Below are 22,820 nucleotides of genomic sequence, written 5' to 3'. Positions count from 1 at the left end.
AATTTCTGTATAATTTTATGACTTTTTTTTATAGAAATTGGTACATTTTATACATATAAGCGAGAAGATCTCTGAACATCTAGCATCTCTTATGTACATAAATTTTGAAATATGTTCTAAAATTTTTTAATTCTTCATTCATTTTATAATTTAATTTTTTAATTCTTCATTCATTTTATAATTTACAAAGAAAATCTGAAAAAAATTTCTGATACTTATTTATAAATTTAAATCTTTTAAATTTAGAATTATACAGAGCATATAAATAAAACAAACAAAGGTATTGAAGTTGGCTCGATAACATAAAACAAAAATATGGAAGAGCATATAGTCACACATGCAAATTGTTATTCGCCCAAGTCATATATTTAAAATTACATGTAAACATTTCGGTCGTGACTATTATCAATACAATCAAGAGAGAATGTAAATGTTAAAAAATACAATTTAGCACATTAAGATGTTGCAATGCGAAATCTTAAAAATTAATCTCTTCATAATCTCTTTTACAGTGAAATTAAGAATTTATTCTTGATAACTTGTATATTAAAACGGGATTACCAGATTCTAATAAAATAAATATCAATAAGTTAATATCATACAAAAAAAAGGTAAGTACAATATTATTTAATTACACACACGCACGCACGCACGCACGCACGCACGCACGCACGCACGCACGCACGCACGCACGCACGCACAAAACTTACCCGTGTTTTCACACTATCAATATAATACAATAATGCGATGTTATTTTGTTAGAAGAATATTACCATAGATGGAAAAATATTCTATCTAAGATGTTAAGATTATGTTCTGTACGAAATTTCGTGTAATCACAATGACATTGTCAGCAATTTTAGACAGTATTTATATATATTGGAAGAAAAAGGAGAGAGAAATCACTACGTAGGGATGGAATATTGAGGGGAAATAATTTTTTATAGGCATAAAAATATCAGGAAATCGCAAAGTATCACTTTGTTTATTTAATCCTGACTCTTGCCTCTTAATGTGTATCATCTATGATATCATTCTTTTATAATATGATATATTTCAGAATCTATAATTTTTGTGTTGTCCCAATCAAATTTATGATCGCGTTCTAGCTGGTGTTGAAAAACAATAGATATTATATTGTATTAGAAAGCTTTTTATATTAGCATTATATTCTTTCAAACGAAGCTTTTTAGTCTGACCAATATAAGAAGCATTACAATCATTATATTAGTTATAGAACTGTTTATCGCGCATTATCAATAGATATAAGTGACTCCTTTTTCCATCGACAAAAAATAAATTTTAATAAAATATGGGATCAAGAGAATAATAAAATTAGTTAAAAGATTAATAACTTACGGATGTCTAATTTTTATAACAAAATAAAAAATAAAAAATATCAATTTTAACATGTGTATTAAAAAATCGCTAACAAGAACCAACCTTCTCATTTTATTTCTTATAAAATTAATAAAATTTTAATGCAGGAATTTGTTGTAGATAATTCGATTGAAAAATATCACGTAAATATCAACCCGTTATCATTTAAATTGAATTATAAATTTGATAACATTAATGAAAAATGGCTTATTAATCTGAGTGGTAAAAATATTCCTAACAACGTTAAATTTATTTTGCAATTAGGACAACGATTCAATTTACCAAACAATATTATTAATAAAGATAAAATAATAATTGAATTTATTAAACATATTAAATTTAATCTAAATAAATTAGATGCTAAAACACAAAATATAATAAGAAAAAACTCAATACCTATCTTACAGAAATTACACTTTTTAGAAATTACGAATTTATAATTTAGTAATCCTAATAATTATATTAACAATTTAATTAAGAAAGGTATTGGAAAATCTAACAAATTTGTTTCTGATCTGGATGTATTAATTATCAGAGCTAACAAAGATAATACCACTGTATTACTAGATGTGAATGATTATAACAACAAAATGCATGGCATTTTATCGTAATACATATACAATAACTAATAAAAATCCTTTAAATAAAATGACGACGAAAATTCGGACATTTGTAACCAGTTGGAAAAATAAAAAGTATATAGATCAATATACTTATAGGAGAACATATTTCTGACAGTGATATAAATCATATCAGGCAAAGTACATAAAGAAGGCTATTCTTAAGAATTATTATTAGTTGTATATATAGTCCCTTCTTCAATCTTACAACTTTCTTAAAGGAAATTATTGATAAGATTATGAAAGATTTTAGTTACATTAAGAATAGTTCCGAATTGGTGAAAAGCATTAATGGCATGTTTATTCAACAAGATTATCAAATTGTTTCGTTTGACATTGTATCAATATACACTAATATTCCTAATGAATTAGCCTTGAAATGCATATAGAGAAGAATGGGAATTAATACCACGCTATCATTAAATGTGTCTCTATTGTTTTAAATTCTACTTTTTTCAAATTTAACGATGTAATTTTCAAACAAATATTTGGTTTGTCTATGGCAACTATATCTCCTCTATCTTCTATTTTAGCGAACTGCGCAATACAAAACTTAGAAAATGACATTTTTAAAACATTAACATTTTTTATTCCTTTTTACTATTACGTCGATATTATTTCAGCTACTAAAAAAGATCAAATTGAGACAATTTTGTGCATGTTCAATTCGTGTCACGAAAGAATACAGTTTATTGTTGAATATTGCGATGATGAAGAAATTAGTTTCTTGGATGTTAAATTATTAATTAAAAACGGAATTATTTTTGATTATTTTTGATAAAAAATCTACAAATTCTAGTAGGAAGTTAAATTTTAACTTTAATTACCAGATTGAACAAAAGAAAGGTGTAATTATTGAACAATCAGACAGAATTTTATTCCTTGCACATCCAAAATTTTATGAAAAAAATATTTATTCAGTAATCAATATTTTTTAAAATAATGGTTATCCTTAAGAATACCTTTAAATTTAGAAAAAACACTTTAAAAAATTCAAATATTTTATAATCATGTCATTTTTTCATGAAATATATGCTACATTTTTAAATACGTATAAATTTTTTTAAATTTTTTAAAGTGTATCTCAAATAAAATTATTATACTACTACGCGTGATATTTATTTAGTCTGCATAAAATAGAAAATATAATATTCTCGTATAAGTCGGTGGACTGCAAAAAATTAGATAATTAGCAAGCATGCGATCTATGAGTTGCAAGTTGTGCATCACTGGCTTATGCAATAAGGGGAAAATATAATGGAGAATGTACATATGTATTAATCAAGTAACACTCGATCAAAATGATTACGGTAAAATCGAAATGATGTCAGCTTGACTGACTTAAAATTTATTTAATTTTACATCTGCTTTAACTTTGCTGCGACATTATGTTATTTGAATATTGCTAAATTATAAAAAAATTAAAAAATTCTGAAGATCCTCAATATTGTTGAATAAAATATTGAAAGAAAGAACTGTAATAGGAACAGCACTAACGTTTCTCAGAATTATTTTTCAATACACCTTTGTCATAATGTATAATACAATAGAAGTTAGAATTTTAATCTGTTTCTTTATTACCGCGTGCACACGGCAAAACTTATTAATAACAATTATGAAATTAAACATCATGTGAAAAAATGGCTTGTATATTTAAGTCGATTTCGATTAAATCAAACGTCTATTTCACAACGAATATTCGCCATAAAAGAAAATTAAAAGATTGCAATAAAAGGTTGCAAAAGGCGGTTTCCTACAATTGTCCTCGCAGTGTGTTCATTGTTCCGATTTATATGGGAATGTATTATGTATGCACGCATGAATATTAATGACTGCAATTTCGTAAACTCGAACTGCCACCATTTAGAGAATGAAATCATAGAACAAAAAACATGGACCGCGTCTACATTTATTTAATCGCTTGCACAATGTACTCGTAAGCTAGATTCAGCGATGGAGTTCTCAAATAAAGTTGTCGTTCTGAGAAGAGTGTCGCTAATGAATGTACTTGACCTTATTTATAACGCAATGAATTGAATTCTCAGAGAGAAAAACGAGGCATGACTCATTAGATAAAAACGCAAACGGAACATTCCATTGACGAACAGCATTGCAATGCATCCTAGGATATATTTATTTATTGACATACAAAGGAATGACATTTTATGAAATAAACATTTAGGATTTTTCTCTGGTTATATTGAACTGGAAGTTATATTGAACTTCTATTAACAACAATAATAATGATAATATTGATAATAATAATAATAGCACTACAATAATAATAGGATTATGATAATAACAATAATGATTTCATAATTTTAATAATAATAGTATTATTAATAAATACATATATTAGATGTACATGCACACATACAGGAGATTTGACATGAAGTAAGTGGTGAGTGCATCATTTCTATATACAGAGTGTCCCACGTAATTGTGATCACGATTTTTCCGATATTTCTGATGATTTGACAAGAATTATTTTGAATAAAAGCTGGTCAGTTTCCAATCGACTACAAATTGCAATATTAAAACTTGCAAGATATTCTTTCTTAGAAAAAAAAGTCAAAGTCATCTTAATTTTTTTAATGATACTACGTATTTTTTACTTCATAATATTGTAACTGATGTCAAGATGAGTTCTGTGACCTGCTAAACCTTCAAGTTAGTGACTTCAAAGTTAGACATGTAGGATCAATGAGCGGAAAAGTTTTCGTGAAAAATTATTTTATTTGTATTAAATTTTATATGAACATATTCTAGAGTAGAAAAAGATTTTTGTATTACAGCATGTCAACTTTCTCATTATAGGAATATATTTTAGACAAACATTTGTGAGAATAAACTACTTTTCTCTAATGACAAACTATAAAAAAACACAAGTCAATAAATAAAGTCGTTTAAGTCGTTTAAAGTAACAGCGTTCGAGTTACGTTACAAATACTACAAGTTATATTGACATTTTTTACATATATACTAAATACATATACGTGTGTAACGAATTGTGAACTACATTCGGAAATACACAAATTTAGAAATGACTACGTAGACTCAATTTGTCTACCGGTACATTTTCTCTACTGAACAATGTAATGAAAAACATATAAAGTTTAATACAAAATAATTTTGCACGAAAACGTTTCCGTTCATTGATCCCACACGTCTGACTTATCTTAACGCCAATATAATATAGAAAGTCATTGAACTTGTCTTGACATCAGTTACAATATTATGAAGTAAAAAATACGTAGTATCATTAAAAAAATTAAGATGACTTTGACTTTTTTTTCTAAGAAAGAATATCTTGCAAGTTTTAATATTGCAATTTGTAGTCGATTGGAAACTGACCAGCTTTTATTCAAAATAATTCTTGTCAAATCATCAGAAATATCGGAAAAATCGTGATCACAATTATGTGGGACACTCTGTATATAGAAATGATGCACTCACCACTTACTTCATGTCAAATCTCCTGTATGTGTGCATGTACATCTAATATATGTATTTATTAATAATACTATTATTATTAAAATTATGAAATCATTATTGTTATTATCATAATCCTATTATTATTGTAGTGCTATTATTATTATTATCAATATTATCATTATTATTGTTGTTAATAGAAGTTCAATATAACTTCCAGTTCAATATAACCAGAGAAAAATCCTAAATGTTTATTTCATAAAATGTCATTCCTTTGTATGTCAATAAATAAATATATCCTAGGATGCATTGCAATGCTGTTCGTCAATGGAATGTTCCGTTTGCGTTTTTCTCTCTGAGAATTCAATTCATTGCGTTTTTAATAAGGTCAAGTACATTACAAGCATTCATTAGCGACACTCTTCTCAGAACGACAACTTTATTTGAAAACTCCATCGCTGAATCTAGCTTACGAGTACATTGTTCAAGCGATTAAAGTAAATGTAGACGCGGTCCATGTTTTTTGTTCTATGAATTTCATTCCCTAAGTGGTGGCAGTTAGAGTTTACGAAATTGCAGTCATGTACATATGTGCATATATAGTATATTCCCATATAAAAATGAATATACTGCGAGGACAATTGTGGGAAATCGTCTTTTGCAACCTTTTAATTTCCTTTTATAGCGAATATTCGTTATGTAAAAATAGACGTTTGATGTAATCGTCATAAATATACAAGCCATTTTTTCATACAATGTTCAATTTCATAATTGTTATTAATAAATCAAATTATATAAATTCAAAATCTTAAAAAGAAAAAATAAAAATAAACAATCTATGCAGAGCCACTAGGAGTCAGAGGCTGATGAAGGTGCCAACGATTAAATTTTATACCATTAGTCGAGTGTGTGTAATCTTCTTTATTTTGTTTAACGTTTCGACTCTCTTTGGTATCCTCTTCAGCAATACATATTTCAAATCCTAATTCATTGAACTTTCCGTCAAATGTGAGTCATTAAGAGGTTCAACTGAAGTGGATCCTGATTTGATATACAATATATAAAATTAAAATTGAGTCAATAAAAAAAAATCATACCCTAGCAACTTACCTCAAACGAAAAGTTCAATATATCCATGAAGCTTTGGAAGTTTAAATTAACTAATAAATTATTGAAACAATTATTTCAATTTTATACATATTAACGATTTATAAACCTTCCTCTCAGGGTAATCAAAAACGTTTAATGAACAATTTGTTTACTTGAAAAAAGACACATCGAACAAAACAATTAAGTCATATCTAACATTGCAATATTCCTAATATAATCGTAAAGTCATAAATTAGGTGTATACAAGAAAAATTCAAAAAACATTAAATTCTTTACGAAATGATTTAATTGGTTAATTTCATTTAGCATCGTCATATAGACGTGATTGACTTATAATTTATGTTTTAAGGCCTGAACACAATGCGAAGGTAACAGCGATAGCGATAGAAATAGCGATAGCAATAGCGATAGCGATAGAAATAGAGGAATACAGACATACGGGAATACATAAGTCAATGCACATAAGAATATGTTACACTAAGAAATGGTAAAAATATATCAATTTTGAAATTTTTGATTGTTCTTGGCATAGACTCCACTTTCCAGACACGTATTAATGTGTATACTTTAATCCTTCAGTGTCAGACTGTAAATTCAAATCATTTTTTTGCATGAGAATGTGCGCTTTTTCAGAGATTAGTTAAAGTTTATTTAAAGATCTCTCATGATCCAGAATTTGGACATTTTCCCAATCGAAATCATGATTCGATTCAACTCTATGATTCGTAATAACAGATTGCGAATTGGTATTCCAATTAATGTGATTACGGTGTTCAGTAATTCTAGAATTTAATTTAATTTTTTACTAGTTTATCTTACGTAAGACGCGTTACAATCTTTGCATGTTATTTTTTATATTACATTTTTATTCTAATTTTTTGAGAGGATATCCTTCTGGACCTTAATGAATCTACTGAGTTTGTTATTATTGTAAAATGCTGGTTTTAAGTTTTCTTTTTTATAAATTGTTAAAAATTTATCTGGCGTGATATTTGTGTAAGAAATTAAAAACCAAAGAGTTATTTCTATATTTTTCAACTAAACTGTCCTTGTTAAACATGGAATCTTATTCAACAGGAATACGTCTAGAAGATAAAAATTTTAATCTTGTGGAAATGGTGTCAAAAATGAATTCCATTGGGTAATCATTCCTTAAAAGAGTGTTGACTAATCTAAGATTTTTATGATAAAATTTTGATTTAGATAATAAAATAGCTCTATCAATCATTCCAGTTTTTGACTACCCGGAGAGGAAGGTTTATAAATAGTTAATATGTGTAATAAAACTAAGATAATTATTTCAATAATTTATTAGTTGATATAAACTTCCAAATCTTCATGGACATATTGAACTTCTCATTTGAGGTGAGTTGCTGGGATATGGTTTTTTTTTATTGGCTCAATTTTAATTTTATATATGTCAAATCAGGATCCACTTCAGTTAGGAACCTGTTAGTGACTCACATTTGACGGAAAGTTCAATGAATTAGGATTTGAAATATGTATTGCTGAAGAGGACTCCAAAGAGAGCCGAAATGTTCAACAAAATAAAGAAGATTACATTCGACTAATGGTATAGAATTTAATCGTTGGGCATCTTCATCAGCCTATGATTCTTAGTGGCCCTATATAGATTGTTTATTTTTATTTGTTATTAATAAATTTTGCCGTGTGCATGCGATAGTAAAGAAACGGATTAAAATTCTAACTTCTATTGTACATTATAACAAAAAATGTATTCAAAAAGAATTCTGAGAAACGTTAGTGCTGTTCTTATAGTTCTTTCTTTCAATATTTTATTCAACAATATTTAGGATCTAATTTTTTTACTTTTTTATAATTTAATATTCAAGTAACATAATGTCAGCAAGCAAAGTTAAAGCAGATGTAAAATTAGATAAATTTTCATCAAGTCAGTCAAGCTGACATCATTTCGATTTTATCATGATCATTATGATCGAGTGTTACTTGATTAATACTTATGTACAATCTTCATTGTATTTTCCCCTTATTCCATAAGCCAGTGATGCACAACCTGCAGCTCATAGATCGCATACCTGCTAATTATTTAATTTTTGCAGCCCACCGACTTATACAAAAATGTTATATTTTTTATTTTATGCAAACTACCAAAATGAATATCATGTGTAGTAGTTTAATAATTTCATTTGAAATACGAGGGCAAGTTAATAAGTTCTTAGAAAATCTGTCAGAAGGCATTCGCAGTGTCATGTTACATTACTTTTTGACAAGTAGCATCTTTCAGCTGATTACTGTCAAATTTTGAGCGGAATTCATAGCGTGGTTTCATTTCTGTAGACGATTAAAGCGAACAACCATTGTATTTTTTGCAAAATGGAAAAAAACGAGTTTCGTGCAGTGATCAAATATCTATATATGAAAGGTTTAACAGTTTAAAAGTTTTACGAAAGTAATCAAAATCCGGGTTGGATAATATTCATAGCACATCTATACCATCGTTTGCGGCTGTATATAATTGGGTAAATTAATTTAAACGTGGTCGTACATCCACATGTAATGCACCTCGTTCGGGATGTCCAATTGAAACTGCTACGCCAAAAATCATCGATAAAGTCCACAATATTGTTTTGACTGATCGATGAGTGAAAGTGTGCGAGTTTATTGAGATCATATCACATGGCACAGTGATTTCAATTTTGCACGAACAATTGAGTATGAAAAAACTATCGGCAAAATGAGTGCCGCGTTTGTTCACTGCGAACCATAAATACGACCATGTGACGATTTCAAAACAATGTTTGGAGATGTTTCAACGTAATCCAGATGAATTTCTGCGTCGATTCATTACTGTGGACGAAATATGGATTCATTACTTCACATCCGAGACGAAGAAACAGTCAAAACAATGGACTTCACCGAGTGAACCAGCTTCGAAGAAGGCGAAGACTGTGAAATTGGCCGGAAAGGTGATGGTCACAGTTTTTTGGGATGCACGCGGTATTTCATATCGATTATCTTCCGTCGAAACAAACGATCAATGGCGATTACTACGCAGCCTTATTGGACCGTTCCAACAACATTTTAAAGAAAAAACGTTTCCATTTGGCGAAGAAGAAAGTGCTCTTCCATCAAGACAATGCACGGGTTCACACGTGCCCAATGGCCAAATTCAACGAATTCCACTACGAATTGATTCCCCAACCAGCATATTCGCCAGATTTAGTCACCTGCGACTATTTCCTGTTTCCAAAGAAGAAATGGTTCGGAGCAAAGAGATTCACCACCAGAGAGCAACTCATCGCCGAAACAGAGGCTTATTTTGAAGGGTTGAACAAATCATATTATTCGGATGGCTTGAAAGCTGGAGAATCGTTGGATCAAGTGTATTGAGCTAAAAGGAGACTATGTTGAGAAATAAAAATGAATCGATCAAAAAAAATGTATTTTACTAAAAACTTATTGACTTGCCCTCGTACACTTTAAAAAATTTATACGTATTTAAAAATGTAACATATATTTCATGAAAATGTAACATATATTTCCTGACATTATAAAATATTGTAAAATATTTGATTTTTACAATTAATTATTTTTATTTTATATTTCTTTATTGATAATGTGAAATTTAAAGTTAACACAATGTCATGGTTTATTTCGAGCTTTAATTAAATTAACTTTGAATTAATATAATTTTCGGCTTACAAAGCCTTCCTCAGTGCTACAATGCAGAAATACAATCTTAAAGTAATGCATTAAAGAACAACAGATACGATGAAAATTTTAAAAACCATCAATGGTGAAGTGTTAAAATATAAAAAAAAATATTTAAAAATATAAAAAATATCGAATAAGTATCCCGCCAAATGACAATAAGGTAGGAACATTTAGATACTTCAGTCAACAGTAGATTAATTATGTTTATCGATAAAGATAGATTTGCCAAATTCCTCGGTTGAGATCGAGAATCCAGTTTGTCACAAACTTGTATCACACGATTTGAGAATTCTTAATTATGAGTATTTTATGATATTCTATAGAACAAATAGATTTATTAAGATAATATATTAATTAGTGAGAATAAGAGATACAGAATCAAATAATAACTTATGATAATTTATATAAAATACTATAATCTAAACTCTCAATCAAAGATTAGAATAGAAAGAATAGAATAAAAAAAAATACAATAGAAAAATTTGAATAGAATAAGAAAATTAAGTACATTAAAGATACTGATTGTTGCTCGTTTGAAAATAAAAGTAAGTCAAATAAAAGTAAGTCAATAAAATCGAATGTAAAAACAAGTTGTTAAAACTGTGAACATGTTCTCGTATATCGTCAAGTATGTTAAAATAAGAGTTATCCAATAACTCAGTATCTTTTATTAAATTTAAACCGTTTTTTTGTTCTTTAATATGTATCATTTCAGAAATATTTCTTTTACGATAATTCTTTTCGAAATCAAGAATACTAGCTTTTTCCCAATCAAAGTCATGATTAATTTCCGTGATATTTTTCGAAATTACTGAGTACTTGGACTGGCCTAATTTTATATTATTATGATGTTCTTTAACTCTTGTCTGCAATTGTCTCTTCGTTTGGCCAACATACGATGCATTGCAGTTATTACAGTTTACTTTATATGACATTATTATTTTTATCATGTTGATTTCTGTTTTGGATTTTCGATCTCAATCAAGGAATTTGACAAATCTATCTTTATCGATAAACATAATTAATCTACTGTTGATTGAAGTATCCAAATGTTCCTACCTTATTGTCATCTGGCGGGATACTTATTGACGTTCGATATTTTTTATATTTTTTAATAATTTTTTTTATATTTTGACACTTCACCATTGATGGTTTTTAAAATTTTTATTGTATCCGTTATTCTTTAATGCATTAATTTAAAATAGTATTTCTGTTGTAGCACTGAGGAAGGTTTTGTAAGTCGAAACGTTTGTTAATTATATTAATTCAAAGTTAATTTAATTAAAGCTCATAATAAGCCATGACATTGTGTTAATTTTTAAGAAAATATACGAGCATTTTTACTCCATTTTAAAGTTAATCGTTCTATTAATTATTCATACACAAAATGTGTCCCTAACAGAATTGGACATGTATTAAACATAACGTATTATATATGGTTTTATACATATAATATATGTTATACGTATAAAACGTACATTTTAAACGTATTGTTACATCTGCGCGGCTGATTTACGAAGTCGCGTTCGCAGACACGCACACGCACTCCCGAACCGCCGAAATGAACAACACGAATGTTAAGAAGAAAAGTTTTAATAAGAAACGTTTATTAATGAAGAACACCGCGAAAGATGTTAGATAGAGCAATCAAGAGATACGCGCCGACAACTCACATCCAAATCTGACGATCTTGTAATAAGAGGAATGCCTAATCGTCTCAGGAATTCGTGCTTTTTGCTATACCATAGGCATCGGCAAAATACGAGCATAACAGTGTTATACATGTAAGAAACTATTCGCAGCTCCAAATTGCCTCTGATTCCTAATAAAAAAAACTCATGTGTACCAATGCGTATTGAGATCAAATTATATTGATAATATTGTTGATCCTTTTCGAGTACATGATTCGTCGATACTAGTTATCGTTGAGTTTTTTGCGATTTTGCATTATACAGAGTAATACGAGGTATTTTGTTCCTTATTCTAACATATTATATAAATTAACATAAAATAACTCGTAAACTATTAATTTTTTGATAATCATTTCTTAATACTTTCATTAACAAAATAATGTAATAAATCAATTGGTGGAAAGAAAACACATAGTTGCTTATTTTAAAAATTATCCATTTTGCATACATATATTTTTTAAATAACTGTGTTTTCTTTTCACCAATTGGTCTCATTATTCTGTTCATAAAAGTATTAAGATACGATTATCGAAAAATTACAATAGTTTATTAAACTAATTTATATTATTTAACATTTTATGTTAATATATGCCGCAATAAAGTATAAAATATTTTATAAACTATTGATTCTTTTATATCTCTACCTTGATACTTTTACATGTAGAGTGATTAGAGGAATATATATAATTATATAATCTAAAAAAAATTATATACTTCTATTTAAAAAAGTGAAAGTAACCTTTATATCTCTTTGACGCCTCAACTTAGAAAAAAAATAACGTAACCAAAATATGTCCCCCTCGAAACCATTTCACTTTCATCTGAAACATTTTTTTTATATCATCAAAAATAAGCGAAATGTTCCGTTTAAGTGAACCACCTTGTATATATAATATAAAATAACTGTGAAGTAAAGTTAATGTTAGTAATATGATATATGGTATAATGAAATTACAATATACATTCAGACAATTTTATGGTTCTTTAATATCATGAAGTATTCCATATTATCCCATATAATATACAATACTCAAAATTTATAATGCATGAAACGTACATTATAGATTTTTAATATTACTAACAGTAAATATTAGTTGTGTTCCAAATTTACTGCCAGCACTAAAAATGCTACACTTTACATTAAATGCACGATAAATTTTTAGTATTGGCAGTCAATTTTGAAACACAATCATTATAATGTAACTTTAATAACAACAAATCAATATGTAAGATGTGCAGATTAATGTTAAAAACTTATTTATTTTACAAAAGTATAAGATTATTTTAATTTATTTTGAAAATAAATTATTGATTGTAGTATTTTGTGAAGTTAATAATTTGGAAAGTACAAGTATGAAAGACGTATAAATATCCAATCAGCAGACAATGTTTTAAAAAATGTTTTAAAAAATATTTAAAAACGTTTTTACAAACATTTTTAAAAACATTAAAAATAATGAATTAAATTCCTTCTTTTTTATTAAAAAAATATTTATTGTAACGTTTGAAGAAATATTTTTTTTAATATTTATAGAATGTTTATTTAACGTTTGAAAAAACATTCCTTTAATATTTGAAAAATATGTTTAAAGCATTAAAAATGATGGGTTGTCACTTTTTTTTTATTAAAAAAAACATTAATTTTAACGTTTTTTAATGTTAAAATTATTTGAACAAAATTTAAAAAATGGCAATGTATTTAGAATCTTTTTCTTAGTTTATTTTTTCAACAGTGTCTAAACCTCAGATAACTAATTTTATTAAATGATTCTAATTTTTAATCATATTTTAATCTTTTTCATTTAGTGGATTTTGAACTTGGGACCTCAGTTAAGCCCATGGCACATATAAAAACGTAAGGCCGTAAGACATAATCAGTAAGCAAATTGGCATCACGGTAGAGACTGTAAAGCTAGTAGCAAATCTAATGTTATGATTTTCTTACTTACATCTTATGGTCTTATGTTTTTGTATGTATCATGGGCTTTACTGTGTACATAAAATTCGGTGACCATAAAACGTAAACTTAAGCCGATGAATCAAAATCAGGATATTGTTTTAAGTCTACGTAATCTAAATCGAAATAATAGTAAACTGATCTATAACCTCGCAATAAAATGAATTTCAACTGGTTGAAATTCGCCTTATGGATAAGTTTACTGCTATTTCTATTTCCGTTAGGGTATGTAGATCTAAAACAGTATCCTGATTAGCTCATCAGCATAAGTTCACGTCTTAAATTACTGTTATAGAAATTTTATCTGCGGCAGCTCTTATGAATCTCTTTATCCATTACGCCACTATTGATGCACACAGTTCTTATTGTCCATATATGGTACACGTAAAGGAATTATATTGTATTAATTTCTCTTCTGTGATTATTTTATTCTGATCCATTTTTTATTAACAAAAGGTAGTATAAAAGAAGGGCAAAGAGCCAATAACGTATAAAAGAATTTTAATTTAAATAAGCAAAATTAATATAAAACAATTAAAATAAAATAAAACAAACGTTTCAACTCCAATCGAGTCATTTTCAATGCAATCTTACAATAATATAAACATCGTTCTAAATTAAAAATTCGTACATAATCTTACAATATTCTTACAATTCCTTAATATAAAATTTTTTTTTCTGTGTAATACGCTGCGAGTCATTTTTCATATCAAGAATTAACAAAGTCATAAGAAAATTCTGGAAAAGTAACCGTAAACAAAAAGAATTAATATTAATCACATAAAAATTAGTAATATGATAATGTACCTTAGTAAATCTGTTAAGAGTCCAATAATACACAACGAGAAAAAAATGTAAAATGTGGTCCATTTCGTGGTACAATAAAATAGTCTTTTTATTTAATAAGTTATTATAAGCAAATTCGCAAAGGTAACAAGCATCTGACTTACACGATGTCAAAAAACGAAATGTCAAGCAGAAAAACATCGAGAACGGAAAACGGAAAAATAGGGGGAAAAAGAAAGAAGATGTTAGAAAGGAGAAAAAGAATGTATAATGTCAGAATACAAATCCGGCAAAGACTCCGTGTCATTTTGTCTATTAATCCCATGCTTCTGTTTTTTAATATGGACCATTTCAGATATCAACCTTTTATTATATGAAGGCTCTACATCTAATATTTCCACTTTATCCCATTTAAAGTTATGATTCTCCTCAATACGATGGTTGGAAATCACTGATGGAGATTTTGAACTTATATTAATATCAGAAACATGTTCATGCAATCTGGTCTTTAATTGTCTTTTAGTTTGGCCAACGTAACTGGTATCACGATCCTCGCAGGATATTCTGTAGACCACATTTTGATTCTGAACGTGTTCTAAATCATCCTTTCCTCTCCTTATGAAACTTCTTAATGTGTTAGGAATAGTAAAAGCCAATTTACAATTAAACATATTAACAATAGGTATAAATCCTTCGGATATCGTATCAACACATGGAATCGTAAAAAATTTCTTCTCAGTGTCATCCTTATTCTTATTCAAATTATTAATCTTATTAATGTGATATTTGATTCTATTATAAAGAGTCGAAAAAATAAAACGGATACCCATTCTGTAAAAAAATCTTAATAGCGTCAATCAAATTATTTTGTTGGAATTTCGGATGACACAAACAAAAAATCTTATCCACGACTCCATAAATTACACCTCTTTTATGACAAAGTGGATGGTGTGAAGGGAAATTAAGAAATCTGCCGGAAAAGGTTGCTTTACGGTATATATCAAAAATGAGATTCCGTTCTTCAACAACATCGTATCTAAAAAACTTATTTTTCCATCAAGGCCAATCTCCATGGTAAACTGCAATCTAGTGTGTAACGAATTAAAAATATCCAAAATATCACAAACACTTTCAGACGGAACGGCTAAGATAATATCATCAACGTATCGATAATAAAATAACAGTCGACAAGGCAGCATTCCAATAGCCATTTTTTCAAAGTCCTGCATAACAATATTTGCAACAACAGGTGACAAAGGTGAACTTATGGGGGTCCCAAATATTTGCTTGTATATTTTTTTATTAAAAATAAAAACCGTCGAATTTAAAATCATTTTTTATTAATTTGATTTTTATAAAATTATAAAATTTTTACATATTTATAATAAACGTCAGATAAATGTTAAATAAATGATTTTTAACCCTTTGTGATCCTTTTGGGTCAAAATTATCCGAGTATCATCTTTCAGAACATTCCTGGCGTCCGGAAGAACGCGTACCTGTCATCAATTGGAAGTTTGAAGCTTTAATTATCGATAGACATGCTTAATTATTTAATCAGATCGTAGAATGCGTCTAGTAGGCATTCGGGCAAAAAGCGTTTTTTTTTCTCGGGTCAAAGTGTGACACGATCGTTTTTATTTAAAAAATTTATGGTTTACATTTTTGGTCTATATTTTTAATTATAATAAACGTGGTTTATAAATCAATTCATCATGGTTTAAATCATTTTATAAATCAAAATATACAAAAAGAAGAGCATAAAACCACAACACTAGATATTGTTTATGAAATTTAATACATCGTTACATTAATAAAAAATCTTTATACGTTTCGGTCACAATCTAGCCATCTTTAATAAAATAACAAGTATCAGTAAAACGCAGAATTTACATAAATCTGACATTAAATTCAGCCATCAAAAATATAAATAAATATAAACGTGTTATTTCATCTTGTGAAGGTACATCCTACAACATGATTGCAGCCCCAATTATCATATTGCAAATTATGTAGAACAAGTATTTCCAAATTCTAATTAAAAAATTAAACTATCATTAATATCTTCTAATCAATTTTATGAGGATTAACAAATCGTTACGTGTGTTTTACAGACAAAATGATGAATCTTAAGCCCTTTCCTCATGCAGATGAAAATTTGTCGTGACATTGTGTATTATTTGTCTATATCGTTATGTTACCGCTATTTATATGTATATCAAAAGTTTAGATTGTCTAGAATTATTTTTAAGTGTGAGAGAGATCTTTCTTTAGAAAAGGCAGATAAACATTAGTGTCACTTTGCTTATTAATGTTACTTATTTGGCCTTTTATGTATATCATTTCATTCTTCTTTTGAATAATGATTTCTGTATTCAAAATTCTAATATTATCCCAATCCAATTCATGCATCTCATTCACTTAATCGCGTGAAACCATTGACATATCTGAGGTGGATCTTCTTACGTCAACTTTATGTTCTTTGATTCGAGTTTTTAATTTCCTTTTTGTTTGGCCAACATTGTATTGTCCATGCATAAAGATAAAGTTGAGAATGTTTTGGAATTGTTTAACTCGTATCATGAAAGGATAAGGTTTACGGTAGACTTTGGCGACGAAAATGGCATAAATTTTTTAGATGTTAAACTAATGAGACAAGAAGGAAGAATTATCTTCGACATTTATAAAAACCCAATTAATTCAGGGAGATATTTGAATTATTATTCGAATCATCCATTAATGCATAAAAGGGGTGTAATCATCGGACAATTAGACAGAATATTGTTTTTATTCCGAAATTTCAGGAAAAAAATATTTCAGACTTATTTCACACTCTGTGAATGGTTATCCTCTTGAATTCATTTTTTCAACAATAAAAAACAGAATAAAAACTTTAGAAAATAGAGTTAATTTAGATAAAAATAGTGAGTGGAATAGTAATGAAAGCGATTCTAATTCCAATTTAAGAAAAAAATTTTTTGTACCATATTTAAGTAAAATATCGGAAAAATTTAAAAAATTATCACATAGTCAGGGCTTTAATATTGCTTACAAACCTATAAATAAACTTAATAGATTTATCAAAACTGAAAAAGATCGTGTATGTAAAGAGGACTATTGTGGAGTGGTTTACAAGATAATTTGTCTGGATTGTGAGTCTTCTTATATTGGCCAAACAAAAAGGAAATTAAAAACTCGAATCAAAGAACATAAAGTTGACGTAAGAAGATCCACCTCAGATATGTCAATGGGTTCACGCGATTAAGTGAATGAGATGCATGAATTAGATTGGGATAATATTAGAATTTTGAATACAGAACAATCATTATTCAAAAGAAGAATGAAATGATATACATAAAAGGTCAAATAAGTAACATTAATAAGCAAAGTGACACTAATGTTTATCTGCCTTTTCTAAAGAAAGATCTCTCTCACACTTAAAAATAATTCTAGATAAACATTTGATATACATATAAATAGTGGTAACATAACGATATAGACAAATAATACACAATGTCACAACAAATTTCCATCTGCATGAGGAAAGGGCTTAAGATTCATCATTTTGTCTGTAAAACACACGTAACGATTTGTTAATCCTCATAAAATTGATTAAAAGATATTAATGATAGTTTAATTTTTTAATTAGAATTTGGAAATACTTGTTCTACATAATTTGCAATATGATAATTGACGCTGCAATCATGTTGTAGGATGTACCTTCACAAGATGAAATAACACGTTTATATTTATTTATATTTTTGATGGCTGAATTTAATGTCAGATTTATGTAAATTCTGCGTTTTACTGATACTTGTTATTTTATTAAAGATGGCTAGATTGTGACCGAAACGTATAAAGATTTTTTATTAATGTAACGATGTATTAAATTTCACAAATAATACAAATCTAGTGTTGTGGTTTTATGCTCCTCTTTTTATATGTTTTTATTGTATATTTTTGTATTATTATAAATTGCAAAAATAATCAGAATAAGGATTAAGTCCTTCAAGTAAGAATAAAAAGCAATGAGAGTAGTGTATACAGTGGCGGTTCTAATCCAGGTCCTCTGAGGGGGGCGCGGGGCGCGGGGGATACTCATAGGCGCGGGGGAGTAGGCGCGGGGAATACTGATAGGCGCGAGGAAGGGAAGGGAAGCGCGGATAGTCCCGGCACTATCGGTGTTTACTGATATGATGAGTCCCAGCGCTATCAGTGTTTACTGATATGATGATACGTATCGCCATGTTGTGTATCACGTATTATTGGGACCGCCGCCACCCAACACCCCATCGCTGCAGATGCTGCCACCACCGCCGTCACCCCACACCCCGCTGCAGGCATCAGTGCCACCACCGCTGCCGCGTGGACCCCGCGTCCACCCTAAAGTGCGTTTCGAATTGTCGAAAAAAAATGCGTTGCGCCATCACCCCAACACCCAACATTCACTAAAAAATGCGTCCACTATAACGTGGACTTTTGTCCAGAAGATCGGCACATCATCGATGTATCGGCTGCTACACAAAGCGCCTTCAATGAGGGATAGATGATGAAATCATACTGCATTCTTACAGTTCTTTCTTTCAAGAAAGTCAGAAACGTTGATAATGATATTTATCTAGGATGAACCGTGAGATCGGGTGACACGTCGCGATGCGTTAAGAGAGAGAAACTGATAACGATATTTTTTGTAAGAAGAAATCGGTGATACGTCGCCGATGCTGCAACCCAATAGGGAGGGTAGACAAAGGGACAAAGAAGTCGCAAATAGAATATATAATATAATGGGTCATAAGCGCGCGGCATTTCAATTGACGTTTTTAAAAATTACCGAATCGCAATAAGTGTAATGCGAAAAGTATGGCTGATATCATACAAACGTTGAGGACATGGATGATGTAAATGCAGACAAGTTATTTGAAGCATTGGAAATAGAATTTGAGGACATAATGGACGATGTAGAGTTCGAGAATATCGGTAACATTGAGGAGAGAATCGACGTAGCAGAATATATTAGAAATATGGATGAGGAACAGTTCGCGAATATTAGAGACGAAGTGTTTGATGAAGTGGAAGTAGACTTTGAGAATATAATGAATCAAGAGTCGTCCGATGAAGAAATACTATATCCGACGATAGTGGATGTGCTAGTGATATAAGCGAGTATGAAATGGATCGCGTAGAAAAATTCATGTCGTCTCCAGAAATTCGTACATTGAATGCTCGTACTAAGCATTGTGTAATCCACAATTATTATAAAACGGGTGGTTCTTTAACGGTATGCACATCATGCATGATTCGTATAGACATTAACGATGGAGGAATGTATCACATCAGGGTACATGAGACCGGTTCTTTCGGTAGGCTAGACGGCAGGTCGTGCACAAATTGCAGATTACCTTTGTACATTATATTCTCGTGCAGCATATGGCCACTTTGCACCCATTAAAAAAAAAACATGGAAAATCACGAGCGAGTGAAACGCGAACTGCTGGAACAGTGCAATCAGGTCACTACTCTGACGGAGTGTTTCTCATGGCTGCAACAGTGCGACAAATATATCAAGCAGCTCGAAGAGCTTTGTCGTGCCAAGCGTCCGCGCCTCACCATTGGATACAGACAATCCGCGGTGGTGAGGATCGCGCGACTCGTGGGTGCAAAGTTGGAATTGGAGCGACGTTTCGTGCACATTGGTGGCGAGTACGCGAGTGGCGAATACACGAGTGGCAACGAACGATCTCTTGTCTGGTGAGAGATCGATGCCGCGTTTGAGAGTTATATTGACAGGTGCGGTGATAAACTCTAATCACATCGAGCCGCGGCGGTTTTTACAAGACGCTGGCGATGTAGTGTTCGAGCGAGTGCGAGACGCTGTAGAAAGACACGGCAGTGTAAAAGTGAACACCGCGTTCAATGGCGAGTTTGCGACGAAGGATAAACGTGCTAATAAGAGCATAATTACAAAGAACAGCGAGATATATCATTGCACCGATATGCGCGAGTGGTACGAGCGACACGTCGTCGAGCCTATCCTAGCATCGCTCGAAGAATTCCAGGAACGCGACAGCGGGTGGGCATTGTCGCAAATCCTCAATTTGATAGTGAATGTGAATAAGCATAATCCAATGCACGCGGGATGTCACATCGAAATGCCACGAGAAATAGCGACGAAACGAGCGGTGGTCAGTGTTTATTCGACGGACAATGCATGTTTCGCGTGGTGGTCGCCGCTCTGTACCCCGCAGAAAGACATGTAAATCGGGAATCATCATACCCGCATTACACCGCAGTATTAAATCTTGCGGATATCGAATTTCCAATGACATTAAAAGACATTCCGAAATTCAAACGGTTGAACGCGGTATCGATCAACGTCTACAGCATCGAAAATAGATAGGTCTTTCCTCTGCAGCTCACCAATGACAAGAAGGAGAAGCATGTCAATCTCCTGTACCTACAACATTCACGCAACGACAACATTAGACACTTTGCGTGGATAAAAAATCTATCCCGCCTTGTAAGATCACAAATTACTAGGAACGAGAGCAGGAAATATTTTTGTGATCGGTAAGTATAATAAAAAAATAGTCAATAAAAAAACAGTAAAAAAGAAATAGAAAAATTTCTTTATTATTTGTAGGTGCCTTCATTACTTCAGTTCGTGCGAAAAATTGCAGTTGCATGAAGTGGACTGCCAGAAGATCAACAACTGCGCCATCCGACTGCCGAGTGAGGACGACAGGTGGCTCGAATTCGACAACTATAAAATCGAGAACGAGTACCGTTCATCGTCTACGCCGATCTGGAATGCGTCTTACCCAAGACGAAATCCGACAAAGAAGATGCATCGTCGTACGCGTATCAACAGCATGACGCGTTTAGTATAGGCTACTACGTGCGATGTGCGTACGATGACGCGTTATCGTCGCATCACTTCCGTCGCGATGAAGACTGTATAGTGGTTCACGCGACAACTCAACGATTTGGCGCATCGCGTGAAAAATATCATATCCACCAAAGTACCCATGGAAACGTTATCTAAACAGCAATGGCATACCGTAGCGCGACGCGTTGTCACATCTGCGAGAAACCGTTCGCGCCGGACGACATGCGGGTTCGCGATTATTGTCATCTCACCGGTAGATATCGTGGTCCAGCGCATTCGAATTGTAATTTAAATTATAAAAATTCGTTTTACATTCCAGTCGTATTTCACAATTTATCAGGCTACGACGCGCATTTTATAATTAAGGAAATTGCTATCGCGTACGGTGGATATGTAGATATACTACCGATAACTAAAGAAAAATATATTTCATTCACTAAACATGTCGATAGCACCAAAGACACAAATGAAAAGAATTTTCAGAAAAATTGGATAAAATTAAGATTCATTGATTCTTTCAAATTTTTAAATGCAAGTCTTGATAAATTGGCGTCGTATCTCGACAAAGATAAATTAAAAATTGTACGTTTCGAATTTCCAACATTATCAGATGAAGAATTTGAATTACTCACACGAAAAGGTGTCTTTCCGTACAAGTACATTGATTGCGTCGAAAAATTGCAGGACACGCGCTTACCACCGCGCGAATTATTTTTCAGTTCGTTGACAAGCGATACAGTATCCGAAAGCGATTACGCTCACGCCGCGAACATCTGAAAGCAATTCTCCATTCAAACGCTCGGCGAATACAGTGATCTGTACTTGAAAACTGATGTCTTGTTATTAGCAGACATTTTCGAAAATTTCCGCAATAGCTGCATCGCGAGTTACTGTCTCGATCCCGCGCATTATTACACATTGCCAGGTTTCACGTGGGACGCCATGCTGAAATATACACGCATAAGATTCGAGTTGCTCACCGACATTGATATGATTATGTTCATCGAGCGCGGTATACGCGGCGGCCTCAGTCAATGCTCCGGCAGATACGCGCAGGCTAATAACAAGTACATGTATTCGTTCGATCCATCGAAACCATCGTCGTACTTGATGTACTACGATGTGAATAATCTGTACGGATGGGCGATGTGTCAACCTTTACCATACACCGAATTTCGGTGGGTCGAAGACGCTGCGAACTTTGACGTGAGCGCGATCGTCGGATCACTACGGTTATATTTCCCAGGGGCCCAATATCCGCA

General features: G+C 30.9%; 1 pseudogene; it reads left to right on the top strand.

The window, feature by feature from the left end:
• Positions 1–20,130: 20,130 nt before the first annotated feature.
• On the top strand, positions 20,131–21,459 carry LOC147906439 (uncharacterized; annotated as a pseudogene).
• Positions 21,460–22,820: the final 1,361 nt, after the last annotated feature.

The sequence above is a fragment of the Acromyrmex echinatior genome, unplaced genomic scaffold (assembly GCF_024713525.1).
Source record: "Acromyrmex echinatior isolate Ae372 unplaced genomic scaffold, ASM2471352v2 Scaffold33, whole genome shotgun sequence".
NCBI lineage: Eukaryota > Metazoa > Arthropoda > Insecta > Hymenoptera > Formicidae > Acromyrmex > Acromyrmex echinatior.
This window is presented reverse-complemented; position numbering and strand designations above follow the sequence as displayed.